Below are 27,175 nucleotides of genomic sequence, written 5' to 3' on the forward strand. Positions count from 1 at the left end.
TATCAGCATTGGTATGACCAATACTGCCCCGTAACTACTTAGTATTGAATCGATACCGAAATGTGTAGTATCGCCCAAAAGTAATATTGAGTTTTCAATAAGCAGAAGAATAAGCCCTTATTACATTTTAACAGAAGTTTAGATAGAAACATGTTACGACAGAAAGTAACCAGATACTAATAGTAAATTAAAGTAGATTAAAATTACTTTTGAGAAAATAATACCACCAGAAATGAAGAAATATGTTACCGTATACGTCAGCAGCCAAATTAGGAGCCTTTGTAACCCATTCTAAGAGGCTTCTATTATAATTTACAGATCAAATAATATATCGTAATATATATTGTTTTTGCAGAAGGCCGCAATATACAGTCGCGATCAAAAGTTTACATACACTTGTAAAGAACATAATGTCATGGCTGTCTTGAGTTTCCAATACTTTCTACAACTCTAATTTTTTTGTGATAGAGTGATTGGAGCACATACTTGTTGGTCACCAAAAACATTCATGAAGTTTGGTTCTTTTATGAATTTATTATGGGTCTACTGAAAATGTGACCAAATCTGCTGGGTCAAAAGTATACATACAGCAATGTTACTATTTGGTTACATGTCCCTTGGCAAGTTTCACTGCAATAAGACGCTTTTGGTAGCCATCCACAAGCTTCTGGTTGAATTTTTGACCACTCCTCTTGACAAAATTGGTGCAGTTTAGCTAAATGTGTTGGTTTTTTGACATGGACTTGTTTCTTCAGAATTGTCCACACGTTTAAGTCAGGATTTTGGGAAGGGCTTTCTAAAACCTTAATTCTAGCCTGATTTAGCCATTCCTTTACCACTTTTGACGTGTGTTTGGGATCATTGTCCTATTGGAACACCCAACTGCGCCCATATGGCTGATGATTTTAGGTTGTCCTGAAGAATTTGGAGGTAATCCACCTTTTTCATTGTCCCGTTTAAAGCACCAGTTCCATTGGCAGCAAAACAGGCCCAGAGCATCATAATACCACCACCATGCTTGACGGTAGGCCTGGTGTTCCTGGGATTAAAGGCCTCTCCTTTTCTCTTTCAAACATATTGCTGGGTATTGTGGCCAAACTGATCAATTTTTGTTTCATCTGACCACAGAACTTTCCTCCAGAAGGTCTTATCTTTGTCCATGTGATGTCACATGTGGACAATGCTGAAGAAACAAGTCCATGTCAGAAAACCAACACATTTAGCTCAACTGCACCAAGTTTGTCAAGAGGAGTGGTCAAAAATTCAACCAGAAGCTTGCCAGAAGCTTGTAGATGGCTACCAAAAGTGCCTTATTGCAGTGAAACTTGCCAAGGGACATGTAACCAAATATTAACATTGCTGTATGTATACTTTTGACCCAGCAGATTTGTTCACATTTTCAGTAGACCTATAATAAATTCATAAAAGAACCAAACTTCATGAATGTTTTTTGTGACCAACCAGTATGTACTCCAATCACTCTATCACAAAAAAATAAGAGTTGTAGAAATGATTGGAAACTTAAGACAGCCATGACATTATGTTCTTTACAAGTGTATGTAAACTTTTGATCGCGACAGATTTCAGGCCATATTGCCTATCTCTAGTAACATATGTACTTTCTTATTTCAGGGTCTGCAGAGTCACAGCAAAAATGACAAAATTAGAGGCTTTGCACTGGAAAAACCTATGAAACTAATTGAATACATTCCACCATCAGAGAGGATGTGCATCCTGAGAACATCAGTAAGTTGTCTTGTTGTTTCTTTGTCTCTGGAGATGAACACGCTGTCACCTGCTTCAACAAGCATTGTCGGTAACGATGACGATAATCCACTCGCATGAAAAAAAAGAAAACCCCAAAACAAAAGCAGCCATGCAGTAAATTGTTCCTTTATTTTCCAACACGAAGCCTAAGAGTTGCGAAATCACTTTAAGGGACGCCGTGAATAATTCATGCTTTGCCGCTCGGATATTTTACATGAGCTCACCTACTCATACTTCATTAGGTACGCTTGTACCCGTCTCAACATATTTGCCTTTACAAAGAAAATACTGCTCAGGTTTGAGGTATTAGTTGAACAATATATTGACGTTTATGTTGCAGTGCATTTCTAAACCACAGCAGCAGATTGTTCTGGTGTACCTAATGTTGCGGCCCTGCGTAATGCAGTTTAGCACGGTCGGCACATTTTGAGCAAGTGATGACTCATGAAGTACTTTGATTGTTTGTATGTTGGGACTGATCTTTGGTGTCTTTACTTTACCTCAAATGACGGATCAGGGCTGGAATCAAGAACGCCTTGTCAGCTCTGCATTCACAAGGCATGCATGTGGTTGAAGTGGAGATGATCCTGGAAACAAAGTGGATGCCTGAAAACATCACTAATTACAGGATCAAATGTAAGTGAAAGTCATTAAAAGTCACATTTTTGTGTGTGGATCCTGGCCCGCCATGTGTTCTGTACTTCTGTTACTACCTCTGCCAAGGAGTTTTTGTTTGAGCGTTAACAGGGATATGGAAAAAAAAAAAGCTAACTATTTTTCCACAAAACTTCAAGGGGAACCGAAAGTGTGGAAAAAGTTTCAGATTCTGGAATAAATATGAGTTAAATTGACATTAGTGATGGGTACCTTTCAGACAGTACCAATTCCCAATACCTGGGAATCCATACCTATACTCTGTCTATTTTCATGTGGTAATAATGTTAAGTGTTTAATAATAAAATAATCTAACATTTAACAGTGAGCTGATAATGATAACTATCTTGTTACTTGCTCACTTCTGAGTCTCATTTTCAAGTCTGCATTCATTTGACTTTTCCCTACGTGTGTTGCCGTAGTCAGGAAGTAGTCTTTGCCATTGGGTTGAATGTGCCAGTCTTGTCTTGTGTTGAGTCCTACAAAGTGTTAATACTGTAAATATTGTACTTATCACACAACAGCTGTTTGATTGTAATGTGCATCGTAGTTGAAGTTTTCATTACCAAATATGGAGGTGTTGAAATCGCTAAGTAAAAACGTTTGTGCTAATTGGATGCATGTCTATGGCATATCCAATGTAAATTAGCATTGCGCTAGTACCTTCTGATAAGTGGAGGCTCACTTTTGAGCTATTTCCATCAGGAATGTCTAGAATAACATCGCGTGCAACAAAGGTTTTGAAATACGATACTGTTTGATTTTATATGAATCGGTAACCGGTAGTACTGACATTGGTTCTGTTGCTCTCTGTGTAAAGAAATTAAAGGCCTACTGAAACCCACTACTACCAACCACGCAGTCTGATAGTTTATATATCAATGATGAAATCTTAACATTGCAACACATGCCAATACGGCCGGGTTAACTTATAAAGTGCAATTTTAAAATTCCCGCCACACTTCCGGTTGAAAAACTCCTTTAGATATGATTTATGCGCGTGACGTCACAAAATCAACGGAAGTGGTTGGACCCAATCGGACCCGATAGAAAAACCTCTTGTTTTCTTCGACAAAATTCCACAGTATTCTGGACATCTGTGTTGGTGAATCTTTTGCAATTTGTTTAATGAACAATGGAGGCTGCAAAGAAGAACGTTGTAGGTGGGATCGATCGGTGTCTTAGCGGCTAAGTACAATACTTACAGCAACACAACAAGGACTACTTACCCTGATAGCAGACGCCTGGCCGATGCTTGCCGCCAAACCCACGGATGAAGTCCTTCGTCGCGCCGTTGATCGCTGGAATGCAGGTGAGCACGGCTGTTGATGGGAAGATGAGGGCTGGCTGGCGTAGGTGGAGCGCTAATGTTTTATCATAGTTCTGTGAGGTCCGGTTGCTAAGTTGCTAAATTAGCCTTAGCGTCGTTAGCAACAGCATTGTTAAGCCTTACCAGGCTGAGAATTTTTAACCGTGTAGTTACATGTACATGGTTTAATAGTATTGTTGGTCTTCTGTCTATCCTTCCAGTCAGGGGTTTATTTATTTTGTTTCTATCTTCATTTAAAAACGATGCTATCACGTTAGCTCAGTAGCTAAGTGTGTCACCGATGTATTGTCTTGGAGATAAAAGTCACTTTAAATGTCCATTTCGCGTGCTCGACTCTCATTTTCAAGAGGATATAGTATCCGAGGTGGTTTAAAATACAACTCCCTGATCCACAATAGAAAAAGGAGAGAGTACATAGTTCTGTGAGGTCCGGTTGCTAAGTTGCTAAATTAGCCTTAGCGTCGTTAGCAACAGCATAGTTAAGCCTTACCAGACTGAGAATTTTTAACCGTGTGGTTAATGTACAGGGTTTAATAGTATTGTTGGTCTTCTGTCTATCCTTCCAGTCAGGGGTTTATTTATTTTGTTTCTATCTTCATTTGAGAACGATGCTATCACGTTAGCTCAGTAGCTAAGTGTGTCACGATGTATTGTCTTGGAGATAAAAGTCACTTTAAATGTCCATTTCGCGTGCTCGACTCTCATTTTCAAGAGGATATAGTATCCGAGGTGGTTTAAAATACAAATCCGTGATCCACAATAGAAAAAGGAGAGAGTGTGGAATCCAATGAGCCAGCTTGTACCTAAGTTACGGTCAGAGCGAAAAAAGATACGTCCATCACTGCCTCTCAAGTCCTTCACTGTAACGTTCCTCATCTACGAATCTTACATCCTCGCTCAAATTAATGGGGTAATCGTCACTTTCTCGGTCCGAATCACTCTCGCTCCATTGTAAACAACGGGGAATTGTGAGGAATACTAGCTCCTGTGACGTCACGCTACTTCCGGTACAGGCAAGGCTTTTTTTTTTATCAGCGAGCAAAAGTTGCGAACTTTATCGTCGATTTTCTCTACTAAATCCTTTCAGCAAAAATATGGCAATATCGCGAAATGATCAAGTATGACACATAGAATGGATCTGCTATTCCCGTTTAAATAAAAGAAAATCCTTTCAGTAGGCCTTTAAGTTGTTATTTAATCAGCCTGTAGTCTGCAATTAGTGCCTGCTTCCAACTAACCCACAGTCCTCTTTAAAGCTCAAATTAATAAATACAATTAGAGCATTAGGGTATTTATAAAGGTGTACATATTTAGATCCAGGATTCTTTGGCAATCTTGGACTGCCTCTTTCCTTCAGTTCACTCAGATGTGTGTCAACTTTCCTCTGCAAAGTATCATGGTCGACAAGGGTAAACATGCGGCAATCCAAATGCTATAAACTTTGAAAGTCATATAAGAAACACCGTAACACTAAATGCAATGGTAACAATACTGCAAGTTACAAATGTTGCAATCTCAAAAACACTGCACGGTCAAAAATGCACGTATTGCGCCCCAATTTGTTCTGTGAACTTGCAGCATTTCTCTTGTTTTTGGGTTTGTGTGTGTGTTTTTTTAAGTGTTTGTAGCATTTATTTTGCATTTGGTTTTGATCCTGCAACATTAATGTGATTGCAACATTTTCATCCATCCATCCATTTTCTACCGCTTATTCCCTTCGGGGTTGCGGGGTGCGCTGGAGCCTATCTCAGCTGCATTCGGGCGGAAGGCGGGGTACACCCTGGACAAGTCGCCACCTCATCGCAGGCAACATTTTCAATTAGCACAATTTTACCGTTGCATTTGTTTTATGGTGTAAGTGTGTCTGATTTTGGATCATTTCTGTGTTTAAAGGCATTAAGATCAGGGATGTCCACACTTTTTTTTTTAATTTTCAGAAAATGTCGAGTTCAGTTTATTTATTTATTCATATAGCACATTTAAAAACAACCCCAGTTGGCCGAAGTGCTGTACAGACATAAGAAAAGGGGCACATAGTGTCACATTTACATCGTAACAAGGAAGGATGAATAAAATACAGTAGTAAAATATACCTTCAAAGAAATGCAGAATACATCACCTAAAATACTAAAACGTAATGAATAAATAAAAAGCATAAAACAAGAAATTAAAAACAACCAAGAAATAAAACAATAATAATAACAAGGGCCAATAATAGCAGCTGTGGGTCAAAAATGTCCCCAGGCCGCACTTTGGACACAAGTTCACACAACAGGTTTTGAGCATACAAGTCAACACTTGTGTTGTTTCCGGGAAAACTCTGTAGTTAGCCCTTCTTTCCTGGTGGCATCATGTTTTAACAGTGTTTCATTAATAAAAAAAAATAGTCTCCACTGTTGCCAGAGCAATAGAGCCTCCGGTTCGTATGGCACTGCAGCCAGTTAAGTCAGACCTTCAAAATAAAAGCATGCCTGTAAGATAACACTACAGTAGGCCAGCCGGCTGGACATTTTTCTTGGAAACACTAGAATTTGTCTTATTTTTCAGAAAATGTCACTTATTTTTTGAATACCGTATTTTACGGACCATAGGGCGCACCGGATTATAAGGCGCACTGCTGATGAATGGTCTATTTTTGATCTTTTTTCATATATTAGGCGCACCGGATTATAGGGTGCATTATAGGAGTCATATTTTTTTCTGAATGTAAAACACTTCCTTGTTGTCTACATAACATGTAATGGTGGTTCTTTGGTCAAAATGTTGCATAGATTATGTTTTACAGATCATCTTCAAGCCGCTTTCTGACAGTCGCTTCAGGATGCGCTGTTTTGTGGGCGGTCTTATTTACGTGGCTCACCTTCGACAGCGTCTTTTCTCCGTCATCTTTGTTGTAGCGGTGTAGCGTGCAAGGACGGGAGTGGAAGAAGTGTCAAAAGATAACGCTAACTGTTTTAATGACATTCAGGCTTTACTTAAATCAATGACGGATCAGCATCTCCTCATCCGTGGCTCACTAGTGCAATAACAACGCCGGAAATGTGTCCCGTGAATAACCGTCCGACCGGAACTCTCTAATAACTAAAGTTCCTTGGGTGAATAATGTAAACTCACTACACCGGTATGTTTTAGCGCTTTCATGGCGAGTTTACTGACAGATATAAGTAAGATTTTTACACTACTTTATATTAGAAATGGCAACAGCGGAGGATGAATGTTACATAACAAGAAGATAGAGGAAAAAGAAGAAGTTTATCGACTACAGCGTCGGAACAGACTACAAAGGCGGACGCGCGCATATTTTCAGGACTTATGCAGATCCCAAATACAGATCAGCAGGTACCAGAAGGTAAGAACAGTTGCTGTTGCATAATATTGCGTAACAAAACACCAGATAATATGTCTTACCTTATACACACACCATAAAAATACTCATATGTTGAAGCACATTACAATCCATCAAGTGGTGCGTCATAGCTTACCAAAGTCGTACTAAAACATTTTGATAGATTTTTGAGCGCCCTGTGTCATGTTCTATATTGTCAATGGAACATGTACAATTTTGGTGTTGTTTTCTTGAGTCATATTGCAGTCTACACATATGTCTTACGTGTGACTGCCATCATATTGCAGTCTACACGTATCTCTTCTGTGTGATTGCCATCTACTGGTCACACTTATCATTTCACCATGTACAAAATAAAATAGCTTTGAGGTGGGTAAGCACAACCCAAATTATTCCGTGCATTAGGTTATAAGGCACGCTGTCGAGTGTTGAGAAAATGATAGGATTTTAAGTGCGCCTTACAGTTCGAAAAATACGGTACAAATGCTAACAGGTGTGGTTTGGATGTCGCCGGGTGTTTGTCCCTGTGAGCCGCCGTAGCAAGGAAGCCAAAAGCAAGAGCAGGGGAGGTGAGCTCTAAGATGCTTTACCTTGTGACTCCACTCACTTCCAATAATCTGGGCCCGGCAAAGGGGGTTATAATTAGCCTGAGAAGGCTAATTGTGGCTGGGATTTAATGTCACACACGCAAAGACGCACTGGGACAGGAGCGCACGCAGGCGAGCAGATTCATGACTCATGCTAAGCAGTCGTCATTACCCGCCGCACACGACTAATGAACTAACGCCGCTTAATGGCGCAGAGCCACTAAGGAGCAAAGTGAATTAGAATTCTCTTCGTTTCAGCTGCCGAGAGGATCTCTTCCTTCATTCAGCCGTCAAGAGTAGTTGGCCCGTCTCTCGGTCGCCACGTTCGTCCGTTTGTGTGTCTGCAGCCGGTCGGTCTAAGGACTCATTAAGAGAATGTGAGGATAAACTGGATGCAGCGAGCCAAGCAGCTCATCCTCCTACTGGATTACTGCAAACACTGTCAGGCCTGCCGTAGGCTGGGAGAGATGTGATTGAAACTCATTGATTGGTTTCATGAGGATTGATTTGGTCCGTGTCAAAGGGTCACATCTTTTAAGTAAGGGCGATATCTTGTAATTAGACCCTGAGTACCATACTGGAACTGCTATGTTGGATGTTATTTAGAACATTGTGATATTTCAAGCTTCCTGAACACAAACCTACAAATGTCACACAGTAGTGCCCCCAAAGATTGTTATAGTCCCCACTTTCACAGATTGTCACACAATTTGGTGGTGACAGCTGTCATGACAGTGGGGGTGTTGGAAAAAAATCAATTCACATCAAATCCATAAAGAATTTTTTAGAATTTATTTTTATTTGAATATATTTTCAGGCCATATCCTCTTTACGCGCTGTGCGAATGTGTCAGCCTCCAAGGGGAGCTTTTGTTACGTGCAAACTTTTTTTAAATTTATTTTTTATTTTAGATTTATTCAGGATTTTCACTTTTTACAACACATACAGCTGTATACATTGAAATGTTGGTAGTGCAAATGTCCACAAAACACCACAAAAAACAGGGAGAAGGAGACAAGACACATTTCAATAAGACTAATCTTAGCAATTAGTGGAGAAAAAAAGAAGTATATAAATACATATATGTATATATATATATATATATACACACACACCCACATTCACTAATACAGTTAAGTGTCATGAAAAAAATAAAACAAAGGATACGCATATATGTATACAAAACGTGCAAACTGTTTTAAAAATGTTTTTTTATTATTATTATTACACAAAAAATGATATATTGCGAGAACTAATTTGAATTCAGAATCTTGTTGAATCGAATCGTCATCCTAAGAATTGGGATTCACATCCCTAGTTTTCATACGCCCCAATATTCGTACATGATTCGGTTTTCAACAAAAATGTTGGCCACACTTTTCTGCTGATTTTCGTATACAGTATTGGTTATCGTCCGGCCAAACAATCTTTATACCAAATATATATTGCAAGAATCAGTTTAAATCGACAATCATGTCGAATCAAATTGTTACTCTAAGAATCGGAATGGAATTAAAACGCGAGTTGTAAAAAATATGCCCCGCTTTTTGTATATGATCCATCTTCTGACAAATTTTTGCCACAATTTTCGTATACCATCTCGGCTATCGTAATGCCAAACATTGCGCGTGACATACTACAGTCGTCCCTCGCCACTTTGCGCTTCGAATGTTGCAGCTTCACTCTACTGCGGTTTTTAAAAATATTCACACAATCACAGATTCACATCCGTGACAAGATACATAAAAACGATTTTAAAAATCCACATTTTGCAAACATTTTTCTTTGAACTGGCCGTTTTATTTGTATTTTCAAAGCCCCCAAACGGTATGTGATTTAAGACGGGACAGATCGAATTAAACAATTATAGAGAATGGCAGAGGTGTGGACTCGAGTCACATGACTTGGACTCGAGTCAGGAATTTGATGACTTTAGACTCGACTTGACAAAATGTAAAGAGACTTGCAACTCGACTTAGACTTTAACATCAATGACTTGTGACTTCACTTGGACTTGAGCCTTTTGACTTGACATGACTTGCTACTTTCCCCAAAACCCAAAGCTTAAAAAGTTATTTGGGAGCACTCCGTATTTTTCATTTTCTTCGTCTGTGTCTATTAGCGTGTTGCTCCTGTCAGCTGGTGTGCTCTCAGTACAACAGCCAATCAAATTAGATCTACGTAGTTTTCATCACACAGCATTCATCCAATCAAATTGCAGGACAACCACCAAACAAGAGTTGTCAAACAACGCGCCAGTGAGAAACAATTATGCCAAAGTTGGTTTCGTTCGGGTATAAAAACTACGACTTGGTCAACAAAAAACGAATTGCCGTATGCAAATCACGCAGTTCGAATATTACAGACGGAGACACAACAACTTCTAACTTCGTTCGACATTTGAAGTTGCACAAAGAAGGGTAAGTTTTGAATGTAAGATAACGTTTATTGGCTAAGTAAGGTGACTTTTATTTGCTGTGTAGTTAAATCAGTGAGGCTGTAAACTCACTGCTAACGCTATAACCATAGACATCTTATAAGGGTACGCAGCATCGAGCGCTGCTGCCTACTGGCGCTGACGAGACGCGGGGCCGCCATCTTGGAGTGGTGATCCGCTCCACTCAGTGCAATTCATTTGGCAGGAGCAATGAACTGTCAGCGCATTTAATTCATCTTACCTCACTGAATACCACTGATTTTCACGCGCGTTTTTGTCATACGTGTAGCTATGATAAAGGACACATGTTTTGGCGTGTTTTATTATTCATAGTTTGCTTAACAGTAATATAATATTCTTATACGCTATAAGTGACCAGACGTCCGAGATCAAAACTGGGAATATAATCCCAGAGAAGGGGGAAAAAAAGGGTCAGCTATTTTTAAATTGAAGAAACAATATGATTAGGTTATATATACATGCGTATATCCTACATAAACAATGTATGAATACATTAGATATCTATATATCTTATAGACTGTATCTCTGTTGCTGCAGCAGCAGAGTTTATTCTGTCTTGACACTTTGTATTGATATTTTCTATTACATTCTTCCCTTAAATGATCATGTTTACACTGATTGTTTTATATGTATTTTTTATGTATGTCGCTTTGGATAAAAGCGTCTGCCAAATACTTAAACATAAACATATATAAACACCTGAAAGTCTTTATATCAGCTAAAACCACCAATCTGTTTCACTGGATTCAGAATAAACCAAATGCTGTCTTACCCAACAATGTTAGTATTTAAATATTGTTACTTGAAGACTTATTCCTGGTTACAATTATACTGTTAAGAAAGTATTGTCTTATATTTTGCCTAAAATGAGAATGCATCATAATCAGTGGCGGCTGGTGAATTTTGTTTTAGGTGGGGCTGAAAGTTTGTAAACCAAATCCCTGTAGGGGGGTCATCCTCCCCGAGAAGATTTATTTGTGATTTTCACATACAAATATTGAAGATCTTTGCTCCTTCTCAACTCTGTGGTAATATTATTTTCATAAAATACAACCAATGTTAATGTTGAATCTTACTTGTGAAAAGTAATCCCCCAATTCCTATTTTCAACAGTCCGCTCATTTGAGTAGGAAAACACTGAACACCAGCCCGGCATCTTTGTTTTCTACCTGTCAACTGTCAGTTTAGGCTGCTCCTCATCACCACTTCAAGATGGCGGCCAAATTGCTCGCGTCGCAACAACCAATGCTGCGTGTACTTATAAGATGTCTATGGTTATAACGTCATTGCAAACACACTGCAAAAACTGAAATCTAAGTAAGATTAAATATCTCAAATAAGGGTGATATTTGCTTATTTTCTGTCTGATAAGATAATTCTTCTCACTAAGCATATTTTATGTTAGAGTGTTTTACTTGTTTTAAGGGTTTTGGTCCTAAATGATCTCAGTATGATATAACAGTTTGTAGCTGAGATGTTATGACCTATATTGAGTAAAACATGCTTGAAACCAGAATATCAAGTGTTGCAAAGCTGTGTCATCAACACTCACAAGTATAAAACTATTTTTTTTGAAATAATTTATTTCAAGCATGAAAAAAAAATCATGACTTTGACACAATTGTGTCTCGTAATTAAAACAGATGACAGCCAAATGGACTTTGCTGTTTTATTTTCAATGAAACAATAGAAAAGATGTACTCTTACAGTAGTACATTTGGCACAGTACAGTAAACTGACAGTTAATATTTAAACATTTAACATGTGACATGTCTAACAATTTTGAACAGAAATAGTTCATGCACATTCAGATGAATTCTGCAAAATTACATTTAAAACATTTTTGGCCAGGGGCCGGGCTGTATATATGCGCACTAATTGACTGAAAGCGCACGCACTTGGCGCGACGATGTCACGTTTTCGATGGAAAAATGCATTTTTAGACCGTATGATTTGCCTGAGCGGCTAGTAGACCCCGAGAGTAACGAGCGGTTGCCTTGTTACCTTTCCATTAAGAACAATAAATTCATTTTTAGTATAAGTTTGATGGTTTCAAGAAATGTAATGCCGAGTGCATGTCATTATGTCAAGATAATGGCACTAGCATTTACTTCATTTAAGAATATTTTTCAACATATTGAGCAAAAAGGTGTCTTTTTTTTTTCTATCAAGAAAAGTGCACTTGTTATTAGTGATAATATACTTATTTTAAGGTATTTTTGGGTTCATTGAAGTTAGCTAATTTTACTTGTTTTGGAAAATCTTGACAAGCCAAATTTTCTTGTTCTATTGGCAGATAATTTTGCTTAGTTCAAATAAAATACCCCTCATTTTTGTATTCTTTTTTCTTGTTTTTGAACACTGACTTTTTGCAGTCCACGGCAATATGTTGCGTCCACTGCAGTTCGCTACCTTATTCATACTTTTTGTCAAGTGATTTTTTTTAAGCAGGGTTGCATGAAGTACCTACACATAACGTTACGTTAGTCAATGTATCACACACAGTAATGTAATGTTAGACGGCGGTCAGCAGCACCGCATATTTTAGCCACCTACAAAAAGACAAACAGTCAAATAAAGGTCAGTTAAAATGTATACTATATTAAGAATATGTGTACATATTGCATAGGGCCCTGATATCTAAAAAGTACAACTCTGTTCATTGTTATGTTCATGTATTTGTTATGTTTTTCATGTGTACGCACACATCAACACACATACAGTATGAGAGGAGATCAATGAGATAAGGCAAGAACAGGATAGAAACTGCTGTGGAACTAGTTACAATGCAATATGCCATGGAAATACAATGTTAACACTTTTGTGCAAATAAGTACAGTTGCACTTGTTTTTTCAAATGTGTGTATTCTGTAAAGGAATGAGTTAAATGTTTAAAATGACTGGTTAATAGTGCTATTATGAAGTGCAATGTCAACACTATTTTTTTCCTGCAATTTCAAATGCACTTGTTTTAATAAATAAATACAGCGTTTTAAAAACATACACAATCTGTGTAAATATATTAGTCTGTGGTTAAAAGGACTTGAAAGGACTCGAAACTCAAAATGCAGGACTTGGGACTTGACTTGAGACTTTCCAGTCTTGACTTTGGACTTGACTCGGGACTTGCCTGTCTTGACTCGGGACTTGACTCGAGACTTGAGGGCAAAGACTTGAGACTTACTTGTGACTTGCAAAGCAATGACTTGGTCCCACCTCTGGAGAATGGTCACATTGGCTGGGGTTGGGTACGGGTAGAGAGATAGAAGTGAAGTGTAGCATCAGATGTTGTTGTTTTTTATCGCCATTTGTGAAGCAGAGTTGCAAACTCAGCGACTTTGCCCAAAAAATCTGGCGACTTTTCAATCCTCGTGACTACTTTTTTTGGTCATCAGCTACTAGCGACAAATCTAGCGACTTCTTCTGGTGTTATTGGAGACTTTCTTTGAGTCTCGGAGACTGAGGTGAACAGTGATTGGTGCTGATGCGAGCAGAGCGGAGAACCTCACACTGATGGAATTGCAGCGGTTCGCGCATTTGCAAATCATTTGTCGTCTTGACTTTTATGTTGCGTTCCATTTATAGTGGGTAGTCCGAGTTCCGACAGTTTCGACTGGAATTTTAAATGCAAATGTTTCTTTACTGTCACACTTAAATAAATCACCAATTGATTTGCTCGCTGTACACAGTCTCCTTCACTTACTCACCCTGAAATCGTGTGTGTGTGTGTGTGTGTGTGTGTGTGTGTGTGTGTGTGTGTGTGTGTGTGTGTGTGTGTGTGTGTGTGTGTGTGTGTGTGTGTGTGTGTGTGTGTGTGTGTCTCTCTCTGTGAAAAAAGTTGAACATCTCGCTAGCGAGCTCATCATGTCAGTGCCTGCAGGCTGCAAATGAAATGTGCATGTGCAAAGCTGCCACTGTTTCTGGCTTGGTTTAAAGAGCGAGATGTAAATATTTCTACACTGTCATCTCAAGCTAATGTTCATGTTAATGAGCCAGTCATTAGATATGGTCCGTTAGTAAATATAACAACCCTGCATTCTTTTAATCAAATTCGATGCTCTTAACATTTATCAATGCAGAACAAAACTGATTTAAAAAAAAACACTGTTGTTGCATGGAGCTAATAAACATTGTGTGGGGGATACCAGCGATCTACTTATGGAATCTGACTACAGAACCGAGATATGTACTGGTAGAGAAAAGAAAGCAAGATACAATAACTGCCAGTGCTAGCGTCAACTTCCTCACATGTTGGTGTGTTTCTGATTTGGTCAGGGGTCATATTCTGACATGCTACTTTTAGGGGCTCTGACCAAATGAGCCCAAACTAAAGTCACGGATGCTGGACAGATTGACGATGACAATTTGCAAAGCACTTTAGCCTAAGCCTCAGGATTTTGGCGGGGCATGGCGACAAACGTTTACGGTCAGCATGAAAATTTGCCACACAAATGTCAACGTTAATAACCCGGCTCCACAAGGTGAGAGTTTAACCATAATTGGTTCGGACGATGAATGTGACCAACCAGAAGCTATGAATTGGTCACTGAATTAGTCACAGTGACACCCAGTGGCAACAGAAAATTACAACAAAAAAATAAAATCACTTGTGCGAACTCTGAGTTGCGGGTCATGTTTAGCTGTCAACATTTGCATTTCAAACCAGGGCAATATATACAATACAAACAATAGCAAATTTGGCCAACAATAGAACTTTTATTCTATTGTCATATTGTGATATTAGCATGTTACACCTTGCAGTTCTGTACCAGCAAATTTGACAGCGACAAGCGAGCTAACGCATACCCAACACTGTAGCATTCTCGCTAGCAAGCTAGCGGCTAATGTTCCTCCACAGTGCAAAGTCAGTAATCCTCACCTTCATGGCGGCAAACAAGCTATGTTTTGTACAAGTACACTGGAGGACGAGGAATAGCTAAACATGCTACACTACACATTGTAGGAGGATATGCTTACCGCTAACCTAGAGTTTTTGACTGAAAACAAAGGTAAGTGGATCAATTAAAAATATTGATAGTGACAATTCCAAGTATAGTAACAGTATATGGTTGATACTGCAGTGGTTAGGTTGATATTTTTTATTATCACAAAATCTTTTGTCGCTTCTATTATTGTTTGCAAACTCTGAAAAAAGTCATTTGACACAAGAGGGCTTATATTTTAGGCTTCATAATGCGCCACACATTTTCAATGGGAGACAGGTCTGGACTACAGGCAGGCCAGTCTAGTACCCGCACTCTTTTACTACGAAGCCACGCTGTTGTAACACGTGGCTTGGCATTGTCTTGCTGAAATAAGCAGGGGCGTCCATGATAACGTTGCTTGGATGGCAACATATGTTGCTCCAAAACCTGTATGTACCTTTCAGCATTAATGGCGCCTTCACAGATGTGTAAGTTACCCATGTCTTGAGCACTAATACACCCCCATACCATCACAGATGTCACAGGCATTCAATGTTACGTGCAGTGATTTCTCCAGATTCTCTGAACCTTTTGATGATATTACTGACCGTAGATAGTGAAATCCCTAAATTCCTTGCAATAGCTGGATGAGAAATGTTGTTCTTAAACTGTTGGACAATTTGCTCACGCATTTGTTCACAAAGTGGTGACCCTCACCCCATTCTTGTTTGTGAATGACTGAGCATTTCATGGAAGCTGCTTTTATACCCAATCATGGCACCCACCTGTTCCCAATTAGCCTGTTCACCTGTGGGATGTTCCAAATAAGTGTTTGATGAGCATTCCTCAACGTTCTCAGTCTTTTTTGCCACTTGTGCCAGCTTTTTTGAAACACGTTGCAGGCATCAAATTCCAACTGAGCTAATATTTGTTTTCCAGTTCAAACGTTAAATGTCTTGTCTTTGCAGTCTATTCTACTGAATACAAGTTGAAAAGGATTTGCAAATCATTGTATTCTGTTTTTATTTAAGATTTGCACAACTTCACTGGTTTTGTGTTTTGTACTTAGTATTGGATCGATACCCAAATTTGTCGTATTGCCCAAATTCTAATGTAAAGTATCAAACAACAGAAGAATAAGTGCTTATTACATATTAACAGAAGTGTAGATAGAAATATGTCACCAGATATAACCAATAAATTAACGAGTAGTTTAATAATGGTTTTGAGAAAATAATACATCTGGAAATGATGTAATATGTGCTTATATCAGTAGTCTAATTAGGAGCCCGTGATATGGTTCTATGTTACCTCGTACGTTAGCACGTGAATTAGTAGCCCAACCTTTTGAAATACTTCTATTATCATTCACAGTGTTGGCGTTAACAGCGTTTTTGTGTCTTTTTACGCATTGAAATTCTGGAAGTCCGCGCGTCCCCTGACTTGGATTTTTTTTCTCTTTTCCGCTGGTGTTTTGTTTTTATTTATATTTGCCGGGTAAAATTATTAATTAGTAATTATGGTCCACTTCAAAGTATTGCACTTTCCGGTACATCTATTATACTGATTTATACTGAAATAAATTCACCTACAACTTATTAAATAAAAATATAGAAAAAAATACCGGCAGCGGTAAAGTTTGGATCCAAGAAGGAAAGAAGAAAGTGAATGAATGTTTATAACTGAATTAATTTACATATGCATACAAATGTGTTTTCTTTTGTATTTCTTTTTGTATTGTGTTTTGTATTCCAAAACACAATATAGAATGTGAGAAATAACAGGATAATGCATACCTTTATCATTTTCAAAACGGTTACAAAAAATTGGGACCCCAAAAATTTACCGTGGGACCCCATTTTTATGACTTGATGGGGTCCCTGGGACCCCATTTTGAAAAAGTCAACACTGATGGAGTATTGGTGCCTGCAAAACAGCAGCAGGCAACCACGTCCTGCGGGCCGGTTCTAATGCTAACCAAATATCATCCCGGGGGCCATAGATCATTAATTCGCATTCGCGGGCCGGATCTGGCCCGCAAGCCTTGACTTTGACACATAGGATCTAGAGCAGGGGTGTCCAAAGTGCAGCCCGGGGGCCATTTGCAGCCCACAGCTAATTGTTTACCGGCCCGCCACACATTCTGGAAATGCTATTGCAAAAATTAAAAAAACATTTAAAAAAGTGGAATGAGGTGAAATCTAACTAGAAAAAGTTGCAATGTTGACACAAAGCTACCATGCAGGCTTTTTTTTTCTTTTGTCTATCTTTCTTTTTTCTTTTTTTGCCATTGCTCCAAAAAAAAAAAATCAATGTTATAATGAATTATTGACCTATTCAAGGCTCCAATCATTTCAAATATTTCACTTTAAAATGTTTTATGTGGGAAATATTGCATATATTGTGTGGTTGCCATACAAAAACATCAACATTTTATTTGACAAAAGGGCATAAAACAAACAAAATAATAGTTCAAACGTAAAATCGACAGATATATCTGAAGTTGAGCTCGTAACTTAAGTGTTGAAAGTAAAAAAAAAACTAATAAAAACGTATCACTTTCTGAGTGGGGCACCTTTTGGATCCCAAATATATTTAATGGGATTTTATTTATCTTTTCACTGTAATTACTCAAAAATAATAATGAATTAAAATCAATGGTGTCCTGCATTATCGATCTTTTTAAGGCTCTAATTACTTCACATCAAACATTGCTTTCTGAATGTTTTGGGCAGTGGGGGAAATACTGCATATTTCAGTTTTATTATAAAAAACTAAGTTGTCTTTGACAGAAAAGGCATAAAACCTTTTTGTTTTTTTAAACTTTATATCAACCTGAAGTTGATATACTGTACAGATTTACTGTACGCGTTATATAAATAAAAAAAATAATAATTTGACTTGTTTTTAACATTTTAATGACTTAGACCAGGGGTCACCAACGCGGTGCCCGCGGGCACCAGGTCGCCCGTAAGGACCAGATGAGTCGCCCGGGGGCCTGTTCTAAAAAAATAAATTTAAAAAAAAAAAAAACATATATATATTAAAAAAAATTTTTTTTTTTTTTTTTTTAAATTAAATCTTTATTATTAGCCTTTATTTAACCAGGTAAAATCCCATTGAGATCAAAGATCTCTTTTCCAAGGGAGACCTGGCCAAGAGGGCAGCAGCAAGGTTACATTAAAAACAGTAAACAAATACATAAAACATCACATTTACGACATTAAAATTTGCTCACATAACACATGTGCATACAGACAAGGTAGACTGCAGTCCTTTCACAGAAGCTTTAAACTCATTCAATGTAACAAGGGTTTGAAGTTGAAGATTTGATTGTAGGTTATTCCAAGCCTTCGCTGCTGAAAACCTAAATGCTTTCTTGCCCAGTTCAGTTCTTACTTTGGGGACGACAAATTGCAGAACATTCATTGAACGAAGATTGTGACTTCCTTGTTTCTTTGTTAAAAGACAAGACAGATAAGATGGAGTGATACCCAGAATGGTTTTGTAGATGAAAACATACCAATGATTGAGGCGTCGAGCACATAAAGATGTCCAGTTAAGTATAATACGCAATGGTGAGTAAGGGGAGCGCAGTTGGTGATAAATCTCAGTGCACCGTGGTACACACTATCCAGCTTGTGGAGACAACCAGCAGTAGCATTCATGTACAACACATCTCCATAGTCAATAACAGGTAAAAAGGTTGTTTCCACCAATTTCTGTTTCACAGTAAAAGAAAAGCAAGACTTGTTTCTATAATAAAATCCCAGTAAAAGTTTCAGTTTTTTTACAACATACTGAATGTGCTCCTTAAAACTCAAGTGGTCATCAATTAAAAATCCTAAATATTTAAAAGCACATACTAACATAATTTGTTGCCCATTTCTTGTTAAAATGTTCTCACACAGTGCTGATCTTACAGTTTTTGATGTGGTAAAGAACATACACTTTGTTTTCTCTGCATTTAAAACCAGTTGAAGATAGCAAAGTTGTTCTTGTACTCTGTCAAATGCATGTTGTAGATATTTAAAGGCCTCAGCAGGAGTGGGTGCTGTACAGTATATGACAGTATCATCAGCATAGAAATGGAAAGTTGAGTTCGGAATATTCTGTCCAAGATTATTTATGTAAATAGTGAATAATAATGGACCCAACAGAGAACCTTGAGGGACACCCTTTTTCACTTGCAGTACGTCCGAGGAGGAACCTTCTATCTGAACAGCCTGAGTTCTACTTGTGAGGTAATTTGCAAACCATCCAACTGCTTGCTGAGAAAAACCAATAGCTGAAAGACGTTTGATTAAAATGACATGATCAACAGTATCAAATGCCTTTGAAAAGTCAATAAAGATGGACAGACAGCACTGCTTCTTGTCAAGAGCTTCAGTTACATCATTTATAAACTTCATAGCAGCAGTAACAGTACTGTGATTTCTGCGAAAACCTGACTGAAATGGTGACAGGATAAAGTCGGTGTCCAAAAAGTCTTTTATCTGTTCACTGATAAGGGATTCAAGCACTTTTGCCAGAACAGAGAGTTTAGAGATCGGTCTGTAATTATTTAGATTACTAGGGTCACCTCCTTTTAATAGGGGGATTACAAGGGCAGATTTCCAATCCAAAGGGATTTCATTTGAAATTAGAGTAAGGTTAAAAATGTGAGTCAGTGGTTCAGCTATAATTTCAGCTGCCAACTTTAAAAAGATCGGCTCCAACTTATCTGAGCCAGCTGGCTTTCTAGGTTTAAGTTGCGTTAGAGCCCTCATGACCTCTGTTGTGGTAAAGGGCGTAAAGTTAAAAACCTGGGTATTTTCAACGGTTCTTTCCGGAGTTAGCGGAACTTCAGTAGAGTTGTCAGAATTGTAGAGAAAACCAGAGGAAATAAAATGATTATTAAAATGACTACCCATTTCTCTTCTGTCACTTACTCTGACACCATCAACAAGTATACTAGGTGGGAGATTGACTGAATTACAGCAGCCGGACAAAGATTTGATGATTTTCCAAAACTTCTTTGGGTGTTTGAGGTTTTCAGTTGTTGTGGAAAAATAAAATTCTAATTTGACTTTCCGAATGAGAGAAGTAAATTGATTTCTTAATTGTCTAAAATTCAACCAATCCGCTTCTAACCCTGACTTGCGTGCCCTGGCCCAAGCAGCATTACGCTCATGCAATACATCTGACAGGTCCGATGTAAACCACTGATTGTCACGACCTTTAACCCTATATTTTCTAAAAGGGGCATGTCTGTTCACTATACTCAAGAAGTTTTCGTGAAAATATTTCCAACCCAGTTCAACATTATCAAAAAGAGCAATTCTATCCCAATTAAAAAGATGCAAGTCATGTAAAAAAGCTTGCATCTCAAATAATTTCATAATATGTTTTTCAACAAGACGAGGCTTGCTTTTAGGAATCCTTGTGTCTCGCACTACTGCAATCACACAATGATCACTCACATCATTAGGGAAAACACCAGATGCAACAAATTTAAAGGGCATATTTGTTAGAATTAAGTCAATGAGTGTAGCTTTTTGAGGGCATTTAGGATTATGTCTTGTAGCTGAGTTAATTAATTGTGTTAAATTTAGAGATTCACACTGTGCTTTCAAAGAGTCAGACACAGATGTGAGCCAGTCCCAGTTCAGATCACCAACCATCACTATTTCATTGTATTTCAGTTGAGACAGAAGCTTCACAAGAGTAGATAGAGAATTACTAGGGGCAGATGGAGGCCTATAACACCCCACTACCATAATGTGGTGATTTCTAGCTAATTCAATTTCAAGTGCTAACAGTTCAAGTTCTTTACTTACTGATTCAGAGAGGACTGATTTAACATCAAACCTCTGCTTAATATATATAAAATCTACATAGAAAAAACACAAGATACACTTTCAATCAGTGCATCAACCCAAACAAACTCCCCCATGCACACTCATCCACACCCACTCACACAAAAGGGGTTATTTCTTTCTGCTACCAATATTCTGGTTCCCACAACATAGACAACACATCTGCAAGGGACACAGTCCCTGAAGCACACATGATTGTATAGGCTGCTGGTCCACTAACATTTTCATTAATTACTATTTTTTATGTAATTATTTTTATATTGTTTTACTTTCTTTTTTATCCAAGAAAATGTTTTTTATTTATTTATCTTATTTTATTTTATTTTTTAAAAAAGGGCCTTATCTTCAACAGACCAGGTTGTCAATGAAATTAGATTTGTTTAAAGGGTTTTTTAAACCAGGCCCAGTCCAGATAATGTCCAAGTCGGACTCAGCAACACACACCTTCATTCATGTACACAGAAAAAAATTAGGGAACACAACAGATTGCATATAATTTATAAACAAAATTACATTTTCAAAATAAGCATTTATGTACAGTCCAGATTATGTCCAGGTCACTCAAATTAGGGAACACAACAACAGATAGCATATAATCTATAAACATAATTATACTTTCAAAATAAGCCTTTGAGGACTTCTCATCTTTTTTTTTAATGTTTTTTGGCATCATTATCGTTTTCAACCATGTAACTTTCTAAAGTTAGAAAATACTGAATACATTTTTTAAAGAAAGTAATACTAAGTGAATATCTGTTTTTGGACTTAAAAATAAACATTTTACCGAGTACTATAATTAAATTGACTAAATCATGATTGTCAATGAACTCTCCTAAAATAACAGAAACCACATCAAGCTTTATAAACAAACCAATCCTTAAACACATTTTTTCAACTTCCACCCAAAACAAAGACACAATATGACAATACCAAAACAAATGCAGGGTGGATTCAGGCTCCTGACAACAAAATGGGCAATCATCTGACTCTGTCATATTCCATAATTTTAACATTTTCCCTGTGGGTAAGAAGTTATAAATAATTTTAATTTGAAAATAACGATTTTGCACATCGATAGTGGTTTTATAGATTAGTTTGAATATGGCATCCCATGGCAACGGGCAGTCAAAAAAGTCCTCCCATTTTCCATATGTGTTGTATGGGGCAGCCTTCAAAGATTTCTTTATTAAATACAAATTATATATTTTTCTATTTATTTTAGTTCCTTTTTGCCAACTAGAATTTCTTATTAGAGGTTTACAAACTAATAATTTAGTAGTTCCATAATTAATTATTTGTTTCCATCTTTTCCCAATTACTCCAGTTAGTTGATAAAATGAAAAGCTTGAGCAAGCATCACCATACATAGTTCTAAATTCATCATACTTCATAATTTTACCATTCTCATTGATAATATCATTGACAAAAATGATTCCTCTTTGAGACATATTTTTCCAAAAGAAAGGCTTTCCATCTATTACAATATTAGAGTTCATCCATATTAACTGCTGCAAAATATCGCCTCTTTTTTCTGGCACATAAAATTGAAAACACCACCATGGGTGGATTGTTTCCTCGCCATGTTTCCCAGCAGACTCTCTGGGAGGGGATCACTTGTAAAAAAAGGATACAATTTCTTTTGATACAGTACATGTTTTTTGTCCAACAGGACATTTGTGTACCACTCAGTATTTAAATCCATCTTTGGAACAATTGATGCTTTTAAAGACAGACACATAGCTTCAAGGTTGAGAAGTTTCAGGACCCCATATTCATACTCTTTGTACAAAACCTTTCTTTTAATCTTTTCTGGTTTGCTGTTCCAGACAAAATCGAAGACCCTCCGCTCATAAATCTTAAAAAAGTTTTGTGATGGAGCTGGTAATGACAAAAACAAATAAATAAATTGAGGAATAATTAACGAGTTGACAATAGATATTTTACCATACAAGGTTAGGGATTTCCCTTTCCATAATTGCATAATTTTGTCCAGCATTCTTAGTCGATTATCATAATTTACTGAGCCTAGATCTTCCAGATTTTCTGGGACAACAACACCAAGTATGTTAACTGGTCCATCTGTCCACAAAACAGGCACTTTGCATTCCATTCGAAAGGACGTTCCCTTTAGATTTCCGATCCTTAATATTTTACATTTATCATAATTAAGCTTAAGGCCAGATTGCTGTGAAAATATGTCCAAAAGATTAAGAAGGTTCCGCAAACAATGAGGAAAAATCTTATCTTTGTGAATCAGCCTTTTCTGACATGAACTTCATCAAGAACAAGCACAGAACACGCCTCACTGATGCACATCTGCAAGACTCACTCAGAGTTGCAGTGTCAAGTTACACACCAGAGTACAACACACTAGTTAACAGTGTGCAATGCCAGGCTTCCCACTAACTGACAAAGAAACAGATAACAGATTTGGTGTCCAGTTCAAAGTGTGACATGACTTAAAAATTTGAGAGTTTACTTTTGTATTTTACATGAGTTATTATTTGTACAAACATGGTGCAAAGTAATTCATGATTTGTTAAAAAATGTTAGTGGCTAGCTAGTTAAAATGGGATATTGTAATTTCACAAGACTGTCTTAGAAGTGATCATTTGAAAATGTTCAATTTGAAAAATGTGCACTTAGAGAAAATATAAAAATAAAGTGTTGCATATTGATATTTATCTGTTTCTATATATATTTATTGTGAGAAATCATTAAGATGATCAGTGTTTCCACAAAGATAAATATCATAAATTATTAATAATAACAGAGTTAAAGGTAAATTGAGCAAATTGGCTACTTCTGGCAATTTATTTAAGTGTGTATCAAACTGGTAGCCCTTCGCATTAATCAGTACCCAAGAAGTAGCCCTTGGTTTCAAAAAGGTTGGTGACCCCTGACTTAGACCCTTTATGGTCCCCGGGAGCCCTAAAGGTAAAAAACAAACAAAATCCATATATTTTGTTATGGTTTGAAAATTAAAAATATCAAAATGGCGCCCGCATGCTTTAATTTTTCCGTGTGCGGCCCTCAGTGGAAAAAGTTTGGACACCCCTGATCTAGAGCATTGATTCTCAAACAGTAGTGGTATGTCAAATAATCACTTGATTAAAGTACAGTGTTTTATTTGCCTACGTTCAAACAGTGTTACTGTTCGAACTGTGTGTCATTTTCAAAATTTTCATTTTGAAAATTCCTAGCGCCAACACTGATTTATATACCAAATATTTACCTTGAAAATGCTTCATGTTCTTTATGTGTTGGTTTCAGGAGCACCGTAACGAGGAGGCTTCTGCTCCTTCATGGAGAACCTCCCAGGATCCTGAAGAGTTGAAGGCCCACTGAGTTTTTTTCCAAATGCCTGAGAACGCCTGCTACTGGACATCCTTCATGTCTGAGGAATAAACCTCCAACAAGGCTTTTTGATTCCACTTTGATGCAAATTCTTCAAGATTTTCATAGGTTTTTCTGGTAACAAAGTTCACGCTTCTTTCCAAGACACAGCCGGAGTTCTCGGGTCCTCTGATCTCTACATTCCAGTCGAGGGAACGTAAACCCTGTCTTTGAATGTCTTCTCCTTTCTTTCTTCTCCGTCTTTCTCCGGGAATGCGTCGTGTAAAATGTGGATGTGCACGCACACGACTATAGGAAACAAGGAAAACGAAGTCCATACGTGTACTTTTTTTCTTCTCTGCTCAGAAGCGAATTTTTTTTCCCCCCCAGTTTGAATGTGAGGAGGGACATGACCGCCGGCGTGCCCGTGAGAGCATGTGAGCGTCTCACACAGACGAGAGGACCAAATGAATGCGTGGCAGCCATCACAAAGCCATGTTTAATATCGTTATTGTCTGTGTGGAGCTTCACGTCTCATCTTTTTACTTTCGTTTCATTTTCTGCCTCATCGGAAAAGCCTTATTCACACTTTTGTTTACTTCTATACCTCGTATGTCATTGTTTGTTTTTACACGGCTGTACACTACTGTATGTACATAATCAACATGTAAATTTGTCATTTGTGGAATAACATTTTTACCCTTCGTCCTTTTCTTTGGTACAACTTTGTATTTAACGCTTTTTTTGTTGTCGTCGTCGTCGTCGTTGTCGGTTCTCCGGCGCGGGATCGTTTGCTTGGTGACTTTTTTTCCAAAAGAGCAATAGCATGCAGATTATGGTATATAGCACAATGTCGTGTACATTAGTGGCGGGGAAATGCTTGTTGTTGTACAGTTTGTGGAGCGGTTTACAACCTTCGTACCAGACGTCCACGTGTGCATGTTAGGTGCAAATGCATAAGAGCATGCCGAGTGCAAGAAACACACACACACACACACTCGTCATCCCTTTTTCTGCTGTTTGATTATTGATTCATTGACAAGCTGTGCCCACTGCCTTTTCTTGAGGTGCAGATGAGCAATTCCAACGTTCTATGCAATGACTCATTTAGGAAACAATTCAAATAGTTCAAAAGATCCTTTCAGTCTGTATGAATTCAACAACTGGAGTTGTTTTGTTTTTGCATGTTTTAAGACTTGGGTGTCCAAAGTCTGGCCTGAGGGACCATTTGCAACCCCGCAACACATTTTATCCATCCATCCATTTTCTACTGTTTGTCCCGGGGGGTGCTGGAGCCTATCTCAGCTGCATTCGGGCGGTATGTTTTTTTTTTTTTTTTCCAAAATAAATACGAAACACAACCTGCATCTAAATGTAACAAAGCAGGATGAGGTGTTACGATGTACGAGGTGTTTGAAAGGTACACGGTAGTACCTCGCTTTCTGTGAGTCATCCGTTCAGACAAAAAGCAAATCGAACATAAAACCAAATCCGTTTTTTCCATAAAAATGCAATTAATTTGTTTTAAACACACAATCACAAAGTACTTTTAATAGAAAATAATTACAGTTGTACGTGCAGAAAACATCATTTAAGAATAATTAACATGACTTTTACTTTGGCAAGGAATTCAATAAAGTTTCTCACTTTCTTTATCAGACTAAACCCTTTCGCTCTGTAAAATTGTCAATTTATGAATGTAAAACTGTTTGTTTATTTTGTTGACCACTGACCGAAGAAATTATAAATTAACTAATTAATCAACTAAAGTTCTATCTTAAGCAACTTTCTTTAGCGCCATGGTGGATTATTTTGTAGTCGTACTTAATAAAAGAAAGTACAGAGACGGAGTCACCAATTCTTTGTTAGGACATTTGGACTACAGTCGTCCCTCGTTTATCGGAGTTAAAACTGTTGTACGTCACGGTTAGATGGATGTTCCTGTTGTATCATTGTGACCTGCCCCCTTCCTAATTCAAAGTTTCAAGATACGTTTAGAGAAAAAAACAATGGCATCTTTTGCACAGTGGCCTTTGCATCCGTATTTTTTTTATTCTTCCGTATATGAAGATCTCTCCTGTGGGTAGCGGTTAGCACGCGTGTACAGGCAAGACAAATGAAAGCCAATCAAAGCAGGCGTCTGATTCGGTCCGTGTAGAATTGTTTTACAAAGTGTAACTTCAAATTGTGACATGTATAGACATTTATTTATTAGATATTTTCCTTTAAATCACTAACAATAAAAAAGCTTGCTGGTGGTGTTTTTGTTATATTTTATGGCTATGAAAAAATGTGACTGAGCATCCTTTAGTTGCTTCCACACCCAATTGCGATAAGTGGATTTCCACAAAATAGTGATTCAGACGATGGGCAGAGGAGATTCCTCCGCCCTACGTGTTTGTGTGTGTCAACATTTTGCACGGTCAGAAATAAAAAAGATATTAGAAAACATCTATTCAGCAACATTTTGTCATTTTTAGCTGCTCGAGGGCTTACGGACTTATTAAACAAATTTAATTGTTGTATTTTGGTGTTGTTCAATATATCTCTTAATTCTGTTTATTTTCTTTACATATATATATATATATATATATATATATATATATATATATATATATATATATATATATATATATATATATATATATATATATATATATATATATTAATTTTTATATGAAAAAAAGTCTTTAAGCATTTTTTGCAACTTGAGCCAAAGTTAGTGCAGCCTCTTTCCAATGAGCGCACCTTCTGCAGTAAAAAAAAATATTTCTAAAATGCCCATAAAAAGTAGTATGTCTCCTGCATGTTTGAAAATATAGCAAAACGCCGTAAGAGGACCATGTTAACATGGATGTGCAGTAAATGAGTGTCTCCATAGTGATGCCCCGTTTAGTACACGCAAAAGCCTCAT

The 27,175-nt window shown here is 37.5% G+C and overlaps 1 protein-coding gene across 1 annotated transcript in view; it reads left to right on the plus strand.

The window, feature by feature from the left end:
- Nucleotides 1-26,789, plus strand: part of bsnb (bassoon (presynaptic cytomatrix protein) b) — a 276,063-nt gene extending 249,274 nt beyond the window's left edge. The window contains 3 exon segments of the mRNA XM_062051938.1: nucleotides 1,633-1,746; nucleotides 2,285-2,403; nucleotides 24,199-26,789. The gene's annotated coding sequence lies outside the window, so the exon portion shown is untranslated.
- The last annotated feature ends 386 nt before the right edge of the window (nucleotides 26,790-27,175 follow it).

This window comes from Entelurus aequoreus, linkage group LG01, assembly GCF_033978785.1.
Source record: "Entelurus aequoreus isolate RoL-2023_Sb linkage group LG01, RoL_Eaeq_v1.1, whole genome shotgun sequence".
Classification (NCBI taxonomy): Eukaryota; Metazoa; Chordata; class Actinopteri; order Syngnathiformes; family Syngnathidae; genus Entelurus; species Entelurus aequoreus.